Below are 17,739 nucleotides of genomic sequence, written 5' to 3'. Positions count from 1 at the left end.
CTGGCTGAACTGCCTTCTTGAGAAAACGGGCCTTCAATTATACTAATTGAAGCCTCCTTGTCTGCGTGCCAAATCTGACCCGGTTTATTGTAAGATTTTGGCTGGCTCGTTAAGAATAACTTGTTTGTGAAATGTGTGAAGTGGTTTTGTGATGGTTTCATGAGTTGTTGAGCTCTTGCTTGATTGTGGTTGTTGTGCTCAGGTTTCGAGTTTCCTGACTGGGCCTGAGATTTCTATGGAGTGGGGTAATTGGATTTGTTTTATGCATGTTTTGGATGGGTCCTGTAATTTGGGTGGGGACTGCTCTTCCGTGGGTCTATTGTCTGAATGTAAATGTCTGGTAGGGGCTGAGTGAGGTCACACAGTTCCCCAGACAGTTTGATTAACTCCAATACTCAAACCGTCTATTACAGAGGTTGATCCCAACTCCTGTTGCAGCCTTTTCCATTACAAGCCTAAACATGCCTTTTTTTTAAAATACCAAATCTTGGTTTTTGACCTTGAATCACCCTCTGTTAGGCCCAATACATTTCATCACCCTGAAATGGTTAGAAAAGAGTCCAAAGTCCTTTTCTTTAGGGTTTTTCTCTGAGTTTTGGGGGATCTTTGAATTTTGAGAATCTTACACTGTTTTCCACAGACCTGGTAGAGCCATCACTGTGGGTTTCCCAATGGGGATTCCCACCTACACGTTATCAATAGAGGCAGAGCAAGGCTTATAAGCCTTCGGGAGCATGTCTGGGGAGATCCCAGGCCACCTCAAAAATTCTGCCCAGCACTCCATCTAATAGGTCCGGCAATGTACCTAGCCTTGAGGGTGGCCTGGGATTGCCAGAAATAAAAGCAATTGATCTCTCAACTCCCTTAGGAGCATTCGAAAAAAGTTGCTGGCCATTTTTCTTCGACAATTTCTGGGCCTCAGGGTACACCCCTGTCGGAGCGGGAGGGTGCCACTCTGAATCCCGACACTCCATTGGGGTTGGCGTCTCTGTTCTGCCTCTGCAGGAACGGGCTTCCTGCACTGACTGTGTAAATGACACAGGGCCTGTGATTTGGGATGGAGTCAATGGCTTGGACTGTTGGCAGATAGAAATCCCAGCCTGTTGCATTTCCAGCAGCAGAGTACAAACCCAACAATTGTAGGCCCAGTGTGTGCAGCCAGGATAATCTGAATCCATACACAATATAGTTGCCTACTGGCAAATTGCCTAAAGGTCTTTGGAATTACACACGTGTCAATAACTAGGTATGACTGGCAGCTTCATGATGTTATGATGTCCATGTCATTTCATGCATTAGATTTTAGAATGCTTTGTCATCTTCTTGTCATGTCACATCAGAGCTAACACAATGCTACTCCACTGCCGGACTATGCATTTGAGAGATCTTTTGGGCGATATAGTTAGGGGTGCTTTGGATTCAGACCCACAATGAGACTCTCATAATATTATATGCTAAATGCCATTACAATGTGCAAGTGCAATATGTAAATTCTATTATGATAATCCCCCTACCCAGTGCCAGGAGTACACAAAAGGATTCTATGCCATATGCAGATCCATTACTTTTCTTCCTTTTGGTATGTCGCAGGGCACAACACCAGATGCTTCCAGACATACCTGTAACAAGGACTGATGTGCCTCAAATTGAATCCTGGTGCTTGGTGAAATCTAAAGACTTGGAGGAATTGTGCTTGCATACCAGCAGCCTAATTCATGTCTGGCAGAGTTCCACAGGCAAGAAAAATGGGTTGTAAAGTGAGTATTTTAGATGAATGCAGCAGCTTCTGTCTCCCTAACAGTAAACACAGGGATCTTGCTTAAGCATTCTTTTGCCTCACAGCTTATGATTTTATAGGCCACCAGTCTCCAAGGTCATAAAGGGTGGAATCTGGCAAGGGGTAACCCATCCTCATCCAGTCCACTATATTGTTTGAAATGTACTGAGTCCAGAAACAAGAAATGATTTTTTTCTGCACTGTCAAATAAAACAGCGGTATGTATGTGTATGTGGTGATCTAGTTAATATGACAACTCCCCTGAGTGTAAAATAGAACATTATATACAAATGAGGATAAAGCTCTTTGCTAGATGTCCTGGATGCTAAGACACAATGGGATTAATTTATATATGTATACTGCCACTGAATATAACAAGGAAATTATCCAAGAGAAAACAGTGATTTCAATATTAAATCATTTGTGAAGAATGACATATTATACAATACTAAAATATCATTAACAAAGATTGATGGTGCAATAAATGGCTCCCTTGATCACCTCGTAGGTAAAGACACCATCCCACGTGGTACTAAGCTGTGCAGACGAGAAAGTCAATTCATGGCCTCTGTTGAGTTATCTGATTTGAGCCAGAGCATCAGTTGGGCCACTACAACAGGTCTCAGTGCCCTTAGGCTAGTGACAGGAAAATAAAACAGCCCAGGTTGTCATTCCTGATCAGCATCCGGTGACCACTGCTAGAAACTGTAAAAAGGTGGATTGTCAGGTGTTCTAAGGTCACAGGACGTAGTTCCTCATATTGGGCCTTGTTGCTGCCATTTTAGACCTGTAAAATGGGCACAACAAGGTTCAATTTCTACCCCAATGGTGTCTTATACCAGTATATATTGGTGATTCCACCATGGATCCCTGATTATTAGTTTGTTTGATCTGCAGGTCTTGTATGAGGTTGCAGTTTAAGACTTTATTTATCACATTATTATTAGATTGATATATACAGAGTAAAAAAAATCCTCAAATTAGATTTTGTAAACTTGCAATATCTCAATATTTACTAACAGTAGAATTCCAGAATGCTACACACGGGGAGGACACAGTCTTACTGTAATTAGCATATGTTCTTAGAACTTGCCAAGATTTCTAGCTGTGGAAATACATTGAGAACAGCAATTCTACTGACACAATGCATAAAGTGCTGTTTAAATCTCGCATAAAGTAGCATCATAAAACAATCGTTTCTGCATCAGTGAGTTTTATACCTGAGACAGAATGAGTTCCCTTTCTAAAACACGCTGACATGGGGATCTGAGTGGGTACATTGAAAGCAGCATTGGGGGAACTGTAAGCATCTCATGAAATGTTACCCTAGATTATGGCAATGAGCCATGATGGAAACACTAAGCAATTGCTTTGTGCTTCATTTTCTCATCACCATTAATCTAATGCATCATATGCTGAGCAATTTATCATTCTGGAAGAGAGTACACAGACATTTTTAACCCTTAGAGAGCTAGTGAGATGACACTTTTAGCAGTCGTATTATAGGAAGCATGCCTTTCGGTTTGAGCACACAGGCTGTTGTTAATTTTGGTAAATGAAATAAGCTAAGGAATGCACAGTTTATATTTTGTTCCAGTAACAACATTTAGACAGCCTCATTCATAAATCATAGATCAGAATTTGAACGTTTGGGCCCCATATTACTTGACATAAGTACATAAAGCATCAGGAAATAAAGAGAGCATGTGATACATATACAAATATTAATAATTGGCAGGACCACTGCTTTATGATGACTGAATAAATCAGATTCTGTTTTTATTACATGGAACTCTGAGATTCTAGCATTTGATCCCTAGAACACTAGGGATCAAATGCTAGGTTTTAACAGTACATCGAAAAATGCACATTGCGCCTTAATAATGGACATTGTTTGACATCACAACATCCCTAAAACAACGCAAGTGGTCCGTTGACTGAGATCAGCATTTTACTTTTCGTTTAGCTGTTCGTAGTTACCACACCTTTTGCGGAATTTGCATTAGCATTGCAATGTGCCTAAGATACTGCCTAAGATTCGTAACAAAGGGTATGATGACTTGAAACAGGTTAAAGAAAAATTTAAATGCTGCTTCCACTCCCTGAAAGGGCTATGGGTGCAAAACAAACTCTGCAGGAGGTACAGTGACTCAGAGCCCCAGTTAAAACAGATACATTTCCATCATTTCAGAGCGTGCATCCAATCCAGGCTAACAGATAGAAATCTAGCTTACCCAACATGTGGATAGTCTAAGATGGGTGGGGAGGGGGTGTAAGGATAATGTTTTTCTGTAAATAGAAATACAATAGTTGCATTTAGAATATTCTGGTGGTGAACTCGGGGAGCTAGGCAGGCTGAATTCGGGGCAAAGGTGGCAGAACTTGTGTTGCCAGGTAGAACACACGCGATGAGTAGGCTCAACTCAGGGTGGCAGAGGCAGGAAGAACACATACATGGCGGCAGGCAGATTCAACTCAAGGAGGCAGACAGAATGTGGTTTGTGATGGCAGACACACGTAGCCAGCAGACAGAACTCTGCTTTCGTGGAACATCTGGGAAATTCCAATAGCAAATTTAAAATCTGGGCAGTCAGTCACATTCTGAAAATGTGTTCAGTGCAAACAGAAAACCAGTGGCTTTGACAATTGCGATGTTAATAATTGTTATTCTTTGTTTACTCCAATAAGTTGCAGTAAAGCTTTGTCCATATGTCCATTCAGATACATTGAATGGATTCTTCACATCAGTTTTCACAAAGGAAGACTGTAGACAAATTTCCATCACAACAAATGGAGCCAAACAATCCATAGAAATTTAGAGGTCTGTAAATAAGGTATTATGCAGAATCTGGAAAGATCAATGTATTCACAAAGTCCCTGAGCCAGTGGGATACATCTTAGAATCCTTGAAGAAACAAAGGGGGAAATTTTAGTTGATATTTTTCAGAGCTTCATAAACACTGGTGAAGCATGTGACAACTGAAGGATGACAAATGTAGTTAAAATATTCAAAAAAGCGAATAAGGCACTAATCTGGGAACACAGGTAGTATAGGGTTTGAAAGTAATAGAGATTAGAAATAACTTTTTTCCCAACAGGATAGTGAACACATGGAACAAATTCTCAGAGGAGAACATTGATTCGGGGTGGGGAGTGTATATATTGTGATACATAAGGCATGACAATTGTGTGGGACAGGCTGGATGAGCCAGAGGGTCTTTTCTAGTCCGTCATTGTAATTTTGTAACTTAGGGTACGGTAGCATAGTGGTTATGTCACTGGACTAGTAATCCACGAGACCTGGCCTAATAATCCAGGGTCATGAGTTCAAATCCTGCTGTGGTAGCTGGGGAATTTAAATTCAATTAATTAAATAAAATCTGGAATAAAAAGCTAGCATCAGAAATGGTGGCCATGAAACTACTGGATTGTTGTAAAAACCCATCTGGTTCACTAATGTCCTTTAGGGAAGGAAACCTGCTGTCCTTACCTGTCTGGCCTATATGTGACTCCAGACCCACAGCAATGTGGTTGATTCTTAATCGCCTTCTGAAATGGCCCAACAAGCCACTCAGTTGTACAATCCCACTATGCATGGACTGCAGCGGTTCAAGAAAGTGGCTCACCACCACCTTCTCAAGGGCAATTAGGAATGGGCAATAAATGCTGGCCTTGCCAGCAATGCCCACATCCCATGAACAAATAAAAAAAACTGGTACCTTTTGAAAAGGAGCTGGAATGATATTTGTTGAGAAGAATGATTGATGGTTATAGAGATATTTAATAATGCTGCTTTTTTTTAAACAGAGGAAGTGGAGGAAGGAAATTAGTGTTTGCTAAAGTAGGGGGTCAACAGATTGCGTGGAAGAGAAGTTTACAATAAAATAATCATTCATGGACTCTGGTTGGATCAAGCTTGATGGCTGAATGGTCTTTTCTACTCTTTGGATTTTCTTATATTTTAAGTGCTCCCAATCATTAGGGACATGTATACTGGATAAATCATCCTTATGTCCATTCTGACTGATCCTGGATAAATTTAATAAAAGAAGGCTGAAACTGGTTCTACAATCTACAATATGTGTCACATTGCATAAAATCAGGGAAGGAAAATAATCCAGCAGCAGCGATCCACCCAAAGCCAGGCAAACACAGCAACCACATCCTTAGCACTACTTCGATAAATCTGATCATTCGCCTGCCCATCTGATGTGTGCCACTAACGCTAATGTATTAGCATACTCCTCTTCCAAGCACTGTGCAGTCAGAATGTACAGTGGTTTCAAAAATATGTCTGTATGTGCACGCTTGAAATTTTGATGTAATAATACATTTGCATGATCTCATTATTTATATGGCACCCACAGGTTGAAAGACCCAAATTTAAACTATTTTAAAATGAACTGTAAAATCACTAAAACATTTATTAGGCTCTTGATCCCTTTATAGTTCCTTTTTAGAACTATAAAAAATTTCTTGATCATAATCTACTATGAAACATGTGATTACATTATTCTGCAGTTATTAAATCATGGTTACTTCTCTGACAGTTTAATGAATGAAATGTCTGCACTATTTTTAAACTCCATAACCTTTTCACTGCTGTAAACTCACAATGCAGCTAGTACAAAGATCCCCACTACAACCACTCACTAGTACAAACATTTCCACTATAACGACTAAGATAGGAATAAAGATGAGAATTGGCTAGGAGAGTATAATATATCACTTAGAATCTATTGAACACAAAAAGTAAAATATCCTGGGAAGTGAATACAAGGCAGTAATTTAATCTCAGGTTCCAGGTGATGTTCTTAACCAGTGATGACTATTTGTGTCACCTCAACCCCTTGACCCTTTCACTCTCAATTAAATTGCTGCTATCTATAAATCAAGATCAGAATCCATAATTTGAGATTAAATTAGTGACTATTTAGTGAAGCATGGAATAATCAAGGACAGCCAGTATAGATTTGTTAAAGGCAAGTCGTATTTAACAAATTTAATAGGCATGTTTTATTCAAGTGTAAGAAGACAGCATGGAATGAAAAATGGTTGACAGGAAACAAGGACTTAAGTTTAATGGTTATTACTCAAATTGAAGAAGGGCTGGGTGGTGTAACCCAGGGGTCATTACTATGTTCACTTTTGATCTCAATATATATAGATGAATTGGACTTGGAAGCACAGTATTGAAATTTGCTGACAATACAAAAATAAGAGGTTTGGCAAACAGTGAGGAGGACGTATAAAACCTTCAGGACAAAGACAGGTTAACAGAATGGACAGACAAGTGGCAGATGCAATTTAATGCTGACAAATGCAAGGTAATAAATTTTGGGAGAAAAAAACCAAGGAATGAGAGTATACTCTCAATGCTGCAGGGTGTGGAGGAACAGAAAGACCAAGGAGTTCAAATATATAACACATTGAAAGTGAGAATGTAGTCAGATAAAGCCACAAAAGGGCCAATAGCATTTTGGCTTTTTTAAACAGGAGCATAGAGTACAAGAATAAAGTGTTATGTTTTTTAATTTGTTCATGAGATGTGGGTGATACTGGCAAGGTTGCATTAATTACCCATCTCTAGTTGCCCTGAAAAGGTGGTGGTGAGCCTTCTTGCAGATGTTCTGGTGATGGTGCTCCCATGATGGTGTTAAAAAGAGAATTCTATGACTTTGACCCAGTTATGCAATGATAGAATCATAGAAGTTTACAACATGGAAACAGGCCCTTTGGCCCAACATGTCCATGTCGCCCAGTTTATACCACTAAGCTAGTCCCAATTGCCTGCACTTGGCCCATATCCCTCTATACCCATCTTACCCATGTAACTGTCCAAATGCTTTTTAAAAGACAAAATTGTACCCGCCTCTACTACTGCCTCTGGCAGCTCGTTCCAGACACTCACCACCCTTTGAGTGAAAAAATTGCCCCTCTGGACCCTTTTGTATCTCTCCCCTCTCACCTTAAATCTATGCCCCCTCGTTATAGACTCCCCTACCTTTGGGAAAAGATTTTGACTATCTACCTTATCTATGCCCCTCATTATTTTATAGACTTCTATAAGATCACCCCTTAACCTCCTACTCTCCAGGGAAAAAAGTCCCAGTCTATCTAACCTCTCCCTATAAGTCAAACCATCAAGTCCCGGTAGCATCCTAGTAAATCTTTTCTGCACACTTTCTAGTTTAATAGTTCAATGATGATATTAGTCCAAATCTGGATGGTTTTTGATTTGGGGGGGAAACTTGGAGGTGATAGAATTCCCATGATATTGCTGCTCTTGTCCTTCTCACTAGTAGAGATCATGGGGCTTGAACGTGTAAATTTGTACAAGACAGCATTAGGCTACAGGTGGAGTACTGTGTGCTATTTTGGGCACCCCAATGTAGAAAGAACATGAAAGCCATAAGATATTGTGATTTCACCAGGATGATACCAGGGATGAGAAACTATAATTACAAAGAGACATTTAAGTTACTGGATCTATTTCCACTGGATCGGAGAAGGTTAAGAAGAAATCTAATACAGATTTTTTAAATTATAAAGGGTTTTGATAGGGTATGTAGGGAAAACAACAACAGCTTGCAATTATGTAGCATCTTTAATGTTCCAAGGTGCTTCCCAGAGGTATAATCAGATGAAAATGGGCGCCAAGCCAAATGAAGAGGTATTGGACCCGATATTAGGAGGGAGGCGGGTTGCCAGCGGGGGGGTCGACTGGGCGTGTGGGTAACCCGTCCAGAAAAATCGGTGGGTTCCCCATGTGATCATAAGTAAATTGAAGCCACTTACCTTGGCTTCCGGGTTTCACGCTGGAAAGCTGCGCAGTGGGCGGACTGCGCACCCGCATCATAGGCTGTCAGCTGGCGGAGCCCTATTTAAAGGGGCAGTCCTCCACTGACTGATGCTGCAGAAAATATGCAAAATTACAGCATGGAGCAGCCCAGGGGGAATGCTGCTCCCAGGTTTAATAATGCCTCACTCCAGGTCCTACTGGATGAGGAGGAGGGGGAGGACAGAGATCTTCTCCCCGGCGGACAGGAGGAAGTGGCCTGCCTCTGCCACCACGAAGGCCTGGTTCGAGGTGGCAGAGGAGGTCACCAGCACCACCAACATATCACGCACCTGCTTACAGTGCAGGAGGCGCTTCAATGACCTAAGTAGGTCAGCCGAAGTGAGTATAGTTACTCATTCCCTTACACTCCGTCTGCCACATCACCGTCCCCACCCCACATCGCCTTCTGCACTGCCAACACTACTCTATCACATCACTCCTCACACCCACTCAAAGCTCATCCTCATCTTACCTGCACTTACTCACCTCGCCAGTACTCATCCCACCACTACCACTCAACCCAATCCTCATACAATCTCATGGTTCTGCCTCATACTCACCCTCTCATGCATCTCTTTCACGGTCAGCTTCATCCCACCTGCCACTATCTGGTGCTGCAGCCACAGGGCATGCATCACATATGTGTGATAGGAAGCAAATGTGTCATGAGCATGAAGGGGATGCACAAGGGTGTTTGAGGGTTTGTCATGGTTTTTACTTATATTTGATTTCTGATCAACTCACATTACATATTATATTGTCACCACTACTGCCACGTCTTGGCCATTCTTGACTGGCTTGTGCAATAATTCCCTTTCATGAGGTTTTCCATGAACACCCTTGATGTCACCCATTGGGTCACCCTACAGTGGGTGTATGTGTAATTGCACGACTACTTTGTGCAGGTGCATGTTGCACAGCACTGTGTTGTGTAGCTCCACATGGCAGAGGTGGACGGCATGCCTGGGGAGGCTGGTGATGTTGCTCGTCCTCCAATGGAGTGATGAATGCAGCAATGGACCCCCGCCCCCCCGCCCTATCCTGATGGTATGAGTGTGAGGGGATCCACAAAGTAGATGGACAGCAGAGTTTAGGGTATGATTTAATAATTTGGAGTGTGGAGACAACGGTGTGGCAGGCAAAACTTTGTCTGAGGTGACAGAGTGCCCTGCTGCAATGAATGAGTGTTTACCCCGCACCTGTTAAATGGACCCTTGCAGCTGCCACTGGCTGCTGGCTGCAACACGTCTGTTTAAACAGGGAGTGTTTCCCCCAGCATGGGAAACACGTTCTGGGTAGTCCAAAATTCGTATTCTCCTAAAGTCTCCAACTAATGAGGTCTGTAAACGACCTCAAGTACCCAGATAATGATCTTAAGTGGGATCCCGCATGTGGGGGCTGCGCGCGCACCTTGGGGAACCCGAAAGTGGGCGGGTTGGAGCCGGGCTCCGACCCGCTCCGGGAACCCCCAATTTTAGGAGCCCCCCCACCACGAACGCTTGGCCATCTGAAAATTGACCCCATTAGGAGAGATGACCGAAAGATTGTTCAAACTAGTGGGTTTTAAGAAGGGTCTTAAAGGAAGAGAGGGAGGTGCAGAGGCAAAGGGGTTTACAGAGGGAATTCCACAGTTTGGGGCCTAGGTGACTGAAGGCATGACTACCAAAGTTTGGATGAAAGGAGGGAGAGATTCACAAGATGCCAGAGTCAGAGAAATGGAGTTTGTGGATGTCTTGTGAGCTGGTTACAGAGATAGTGAGGGACAAAGGCATGAAGGGATTTGAATGAGAATAGGAGTTTTAAATTGGAGGTGTTGGGGGTCCAGGAGGCAAAACAGATCAGCATGGACAGGAATGTTGATGAGAGGGACTTGATGCGGGAATAGGATACGGGCAGCAGAGCTTGGATGAGCTGAAGATTACAGAGCATGGATCATTGGAATAGTTGAGCCTGCATGTGACAAAGGCACTGGTGAGAGTTTCAGCAGCAGATGGGCTCAGGCAGGGCAGGGACAGGCAATGTTACTGAGGTGGAAGTAGGTGGTCTTTGTGATGGACAGCATATGGGTCTGGAAGCTGAGCTCATGGTCGAATAGGCTGCCAAGGTTGAGAACAGTCTGGTTTAACCTGAGACAGTGTCGGGGAGGGGTTGGAATTGGTGGCAAGGGTACAGAGTTTGCAGAGGGTGCTGAAGTCGATGACTTCGGTCTTCCCATGCTTAACTGATAATTTCCTCTGGTTGAGGAGTTAGTGACAAGCATTCATCAATTAGAAATTGTCACAAAGGGAGGAGGTAATTTTAACTTTTATCGCTGGGTGAAAAACTGGTGATAGCGAACCAGCAGCTTGTTTTACACATCGCCCGATTTTCTTTTCTGTTGACTTACATAAACACAAACTGTTGTCGATTTACGCTCGGCGATAAAAGTTAAAATTACCTCTGAGTGAGGAGAGGTTAGGAGAAATTGCTTTACTCAAGAGGGTTGTTAGAGCATGGAAAGCTTTGCCTCAGGGAGTAGTTGAGGCAGAGACCACTGCATCTTTTAAAGGAAAAGTGGATAAACATTTACAGCAGAGAAGATACAAGACAATGGGGAGAGAGCAGAGCAGTGAGATTAGATTGTTCTAACAAAGATCTGCTCAGACATGATTGACTGAATGGCCTTCATGAGTACTGTAAAATTCTATCGTTTTATAGTCCTGTGCCACATAATTCCCTCCTGGCTATGCATTACTCTGTATCTCTTGAGTATGTTCAATCATACATGCCATGTATTGTTTTATGCTATTCTTTATGAGAACATTAATAGGAAAAAATATTTTTGACTGACAATTATCAATTTGCAGTAAAGATATTTGTGTTGAAGGATGAATTCTAAATTATTAAATATTCAACATGTTACAAGGATACAATCCAAAAACCTTGTCAACAGAAAGATTTAAATTTTTTAAATTTGAAATAAATATATAAATTGGTCCTGCATGGTTGTAATGAATAGTTCAGCAAGCTCTCACATCATGCTTTACTTGGTGCACCAGGTTCTGTTTATTACAAAACTTGCTGTGGTTAATATAACTACCTGCAATATGTAAACAAATGAAAACTAACACATATTTTATTGTCATGCAAAGGATTCCTTCTTTCCCTGTATAGGTAGTTCCTATTCTGGGTCAGTTCTTCGATTTAATACCTAGCTGAATGTTCTTGTCCCCATTTATATATGTTGCTGTTTTTTATATTTGACGTAGAGCACAGATGAAGAAGCACATCTTAACACAAATGAGGAATTCTAGTGTCTAGCATGAACTGGAAAACAACACTGAAAATACTGACTGTTACAACTGATAGTGAACTTGAAATAATTTTCTACGGTCCAATTATTTTTGTCTCTTTGCCTGGGCAGTAGACAATAGCAGCGCACCTGAAGTGTGCTCGATGACTTGTCCTGGGTCATGCAAATGGCCTGAGGGCAACCCCGGTGCAGGACCCCACCCTCCCATCAGGGCTATGTACTAGTGGTAGGGGGTTGGAAAATCATGATTAACTCCAAGTCTCTGAGGCAATTTGGCCCTTTAAACTATAACCCTTCAGAGTTAAACTGATTCAATTAAGACCTTTTAGAGAATTTGATTAGTTGGCACATGGTAAGATAGTAACATGGTAAGCAGGTAGGAGGGGGCCAGTTTGTTATTTATTTACCAGCATTTAGGGACTAGCCCTATTACACACAAAGGGTGAAGACTTCTAAGGATATATTATCTAGTCACCAGGCCAGTATTGCAGAAGCAGAACAGGCAATAAAAGACAGGAAAATCAGATGTAGATCCATAAAGCCATTTCTGTGCCAAGCATGATCCTCCATCTACCTTAAAGAGCTCTCACTCAAAACAGGTGAGAGCTTGACATAAATATTATAATGTATTGAAATCAAGCATTGCACAATTTTCTATTCGCTTAGGTTAGGATTGTGCTGTGTGCGCTGTTTATCCATCTGGACTGGGCCAAACAGAACCTCCATCTGTGATGAATGTATTGAAGGGGCTAATGGCTTTTTAACCATTTATTTTTATTTTCCAATACATTTTTAGTATTGGTTTAGAGTAATTTTGTTTTCATCCAAGTCTTTTTTTAGTTTTTTTGACTTAACTTTATGTCATCTTTAGGTGGAACCTAAAATAGCAAATACTATCTGCTAACAGACCAGAAGAATGATGGTAATTGAAGCATTAACAAGACTTCAACAGGCCAGGATGAAAACGAAATGCCCCAAATACAGTATTTCATGATTGAAGTGGTACGTGATGGAAGAAGACATGCCAGGCAGGTCAGGAGGAACCACAGCCTGACTACTTGCACCCACCACTATACCACCAGTCATATCTCAGGTCATGGCACAACTAACTATCAGGTGATGACTGCAGGGAACTGGCTTCACAGGCTGAGAGCCAGCAGGGAGCCAGTTGCAGGTTCATGCCATCTGCTGTAAGGACACTTGAAGTCAATTTGCCCCAAATCTTGCACTGCCACACTGGCAATCAAGGTCACTTCCTTCCTTAACTTTTCTGCCTCTGCCTTCTTCCGGGCTGACATATGGATCATCTGCAGTTTCATTTAATGTGCTGCCCTACTAACAGCAACAGGGGCATAACATCGTTGTCTAATGTCACTACACTGCTTCCTCTCCCAAATTACAAGGGGTCATTAATGGCAGTTGTGTGGCCATCCAGGGCAGCAGGTTCCTGGTCCTCCGCTGTCGTCAACACTTGTTCCTCCAATAGATTGGAAAAAAGCTAATTTTTAGGGGATGAGAATGGAACTAGGGGAGGTAAACTGTAAAAAAAATTAACAGACAAAGAAATGGAACGGTAATGGATAGTATTCAAAACGGTGATCATTTGAGTTCAAGAGAAGTATATTTCGCTAAAAAGCAAGAACAAATTAGCCAATAATGAAACACTATGGATGAATAAAGAGATAAGGGTAAAACTGAAACTAAAGAAAAAGGCAAACTCTAAGCACATAGACAATAAATGACAGGATGACAAAAGGGAATACAAAGAGGTTAGGAAAGAAGTAAAAGAAAACAATTAGGAAATCAAAGAGGAACTACGTGATTGAATTATCAAAGAATATAAAAAGAAATAGTAAAGTATTCTACAGACACATAAATAACAAAAGAAAAATCAGAATAGGATAGGGCCACTGAGGGATGATCAAGATAAACTCACAAGTAATGACAACGAAATGGCAGAAATATTGAGCATTAAGTTTGCCTCCATATTTACCAGGGAAACTAAAAAGGTGGGCAGGACATTAGAAGAAGAGGTTGAAAAAGATATTAAAACATTTAAGATAGAAGGGGGGAGATAATTGATAAACTAATCAAACTTAGGGAGGATAAGACCTCTGGTCCAGATGGATTGCATCCATGATTATTGAAGAAATTTAGGGAGGAAATAGCAGAGGTACTATAACATTTATATAAAAATTCACTAGAGAAAGGAATAGCCAGAGGACTGGCGGACAGCTAATGTAGTTCCTATATTTAAAAAGGGAGATAGAACAAGTCCAGGGAACTATAGACCAGTTAGCTTAATGTAGGTTATAGGAAAGATAATGGAATCTTTACTCAAAGATGTAATAGAAAGACATCTGGAGAATGAAAACATAATAAAGAATAGTCAGCACGGATTTCAGAAGAGAAAGTCATGTTTGACCAACCAGATTGAATTCTTTGAAGAACTAACAGGAAGAATAGACAAGGGTAATGTAGTAGATGTAATATATTTGGAATTTCAAAAAGCCTTTGAAAAGGCACCGCACTGTAGACTCATGGCTAAGGTCAGAGTCTGTGGAGTCAGGGGACAGGTAGCAGATTGGATAGCAAGTTGGCTCCAAAACAGAAAATGGACAGTAGGGGTTAAAGGTAGCTACTCAGACTGGCAAAAGTTGGGAAGTGGTGTCCCACAAGGATCTGTGCTGGGACCACTGTTGTTCACAATTTACATTAACAATATGGATTTGAGAATCGGAAGTACAATTTCAAAATATGTGGATGACACCAAATTGGGGGTATAGTTAACACAGTTGAAGAATGCATCAAAATGCAAGAGGACATTAATAAACTTGCAGAATGGGTGTGGAATTGGCAAATGAATTTCAATATAGATAAGTGTGAGGTGGTGCATTTTGGTTTGAAAAATAAGGAGGCCACATACTGCTTGGATAATAAGAGTCTAAACGAGATAGAGGAGCAGAGGGATCTGGGGGTACAGATACACAAATCACTAAATGTAGTGATGCAGCTTAATAAGGCCAAGAAATAGGCAAATCAAGCACTGGGGTTCATTTCTAGAGGGATAGAATTGAAAAGCAAAGAAATTATGTTCAACTTGTTCTAAACCTTTGTGAACTAAACCTTAGTTCGACCACACTTGGAGTATTGTGCACAGTTCTGGTCTCTATTATAGAAAGGATATAGAGGCATTGGAGAGGATGCAAAAAATATTCACAAGGATGACACCACAACTGAGAGAAAATACTTATCAGGAAAGGCTGAACAGGCTGGGGCTCTTTTCTCTAGAAAGGAGGAGGCTGAGGGGTGATCTGATCGAGGTCTTTAAGATAATGATAGGATTTGATAGGGTAGATGTAGTTGAGGCAAATAGCAAAAATGCATTTAAGGGGAAGCTAGATAAACACATGAGGGAGAAAAGAATAGAAGAGTACCCTGATAGGGTTGGATGAAGTAGGGAGGGAGGAGGCTCGTGTGGAGCATAAACGCCGGCATAGACCAGTTGGGCTGAATGGCCTGTTTCTGTGCACTCTGACTCCCCTGTTGCTACCTTGTCAAGCTCATGAACTGCTTCCTTTGAGTTGTGTGTAGTTTTGCTGAGGCTTACTTGTGCATTCCTTTTGTGGGAGTGAAAAGGATATAACTGGACATGAAAACTGGATTGTACGATCCCTGAGCTTAGTGAAGGCCTGAAACTTCATCTTCCCCTACTCCTTTCATGTTTTGATATGTAAGGATGTCCTGGGTGGGTTCTTCTGAGGAAATCAAGGGCCTGTAATTTCTGAGCCCTCCTCTGGTTTCGGTTTGTTATTTGTGACATCCTGTCGTGCAAACAAAGAAGTTTTCTCCCGATGTAATTTAAAGAAGCAGTTACACAGTGATAGACATGCACCCAATCTGCTCATCCTGGATGTCAGTAAATGACTATGCATCATGCAGCCAGGTTGTGTTACAGTAATTTGATGAGTATGACCCGTGGAAGACATCAGTATGTCTTTTAATTGTAAATTATAGCTTGAATGTGTGCCCTGCCGGATGCTTGGTATGCATGAGAAGCAGCAAAAGTGGTGTAAAGTTGTGTGAGAGCTTGGTATGGGCCAAGAGTAAACGTGGAATAGTTTGACAGCCAAAATTTTGTGGCATGTATACTTGGTTGATTTAGCCAGAAAAAGGTACTTTTGTGTCGTATTACTATGGCAGCTTCCTTAAGGTATATCATCTTCTTTTGCATCTGTTCCCAGGTCCTCCAGGTAGTGTACATCAAACAGCTGTATCGCTCCATCACTTGTCTACATTCTCCTGCTTCCTCCTTTGTTTTCCTATTCACTTCTTCTCTTCCCCCCACCTCCCTCCGTGCAGCCTTTGGAAAGCTGAGACCATTTTTGTCCTCACGTGCAGCCACTTACCATAATGTGACCGCACCCTTTAAATGTTGACTGCAGCCCTTTAAGAATTAATGAGGTATACAGTTTCCCGCTTCTCCCATTTGACAAGCTTCCAATATCAGGGCCAGTATGGCTAACCTTAGGAAACCTTATATGGTAGGTCTGGTGAGATGTAGGGCTTAGTTGATTTTGTTTTAGTTTCAGTACTTTAATGGCCAGATGGAAAAATAAGTTATGGGGCATGATTTTATCATGCTGGCGGGAGGAGACGGGTGGGGGTGAGGGGATTTTCAGGTCCGAAACCCAGAAGGGAAGTAGGTGAGTCGAAATCTGCGAATGCGTCCTTAATGAGGCCAATCAATGCCTCTTCCGGGTTTCGCGCCTGGCAGCCAGTCTGATTGACAGGCTAGCTGCCTGTCAGCAGAGAGGAGCTACACATCCAAGAGGTTGGAGGGGGAGGCGGAGGAAGAGAGAAGGAGAGATCTCAATGGCCGTTAGGAGAGAGATGGTGGGGGGGGAGGGGAAGGCATTGGAGATCGGAGCGGGGGTGTCCAGGTGATATCGGAGATCAGGGGGAGGGGAGCGTCCAGGCGAATCGGAGTTCAGAGGGGGGGCATCCAGGTGACATCGGAAATTGGAGTGGGGGGTCCAGGCGACATCGGAGATTGGGGAGGGTGGGGGGGGAGGGGTTGTACAGGTGACATCGGAGGTTGAGGGGGGTGGTTGTACAGGTGACATCGGAGGTTGGGGAATGACCAGGCAGCATTGGTTTTAAGGTATGTTTATTAAGTTTCTTTAACAATTGAAAATGTCATTTCATTTCATTTATTTAGCGTATTTTTCATTGACCTGGCCCTTCCCACCTGCTTTCACCAGGCGTGAATCGGAAGCGATAGGAAAGCCACCCAGGTAAGGTTAAAATCATTTTAAGTGTCTGATACATAAAATATAAAGTATCTTAAGTATCTAAATGAGATACATTGCCCCTTTAAGCATCGGCCCACTGGAATTAAGTGGGGGCAGGACTTTCTGGTGACGACTGTGCGCACGCACACAGATTTGCCTGAGTCTAATGCAAAAATGGGCGGGTTCTGGTCGGATGTCTGCCCGCTGCCAAAAACATCGATTTTGTCCGCCACCCCACCCGATCTTGGGGGCTAAAATTAAGCCCATGGTGTCTGTAACTGGAAGTAATTGACCATCAGGTAGGTACTTTGATTTTCATTTGCAATGAATTCAGTTGTGACCTAGTAGGTCCAGGTGTCCAAGGAACCCATATCAGTATTGATTTAGTGAACTATGGTTCTGAAGTTATGATAAAGGGTGCTAACGAACAAACACTTGGTATGTTTACCTGAAGTTCTGCTTCACTGTTTTAGCAGCAATGTTAACCTATTTAAAATAAATAGGTTAATGCCGCCACTAAAAGAGGAAGTAGTTC

This window comes from Heptranchias perlo, chromosome 7, assembly GCF_035084215.1.
Source record: "Heptranchias perlo isolate sHepPer1 chromosome 7, sHepPer1.hap1, whole genome shotgun sequence".
Taxonomy (NCBI): Eukaryota; Metazoa; Chordata; class Chondrichthyes; order Hexanchiformes; family Hexanchidae; genus Heptranchias; species Heptranchias perlo.
This window is presented reverse-complemented; position numbering follows the sequence as displayed.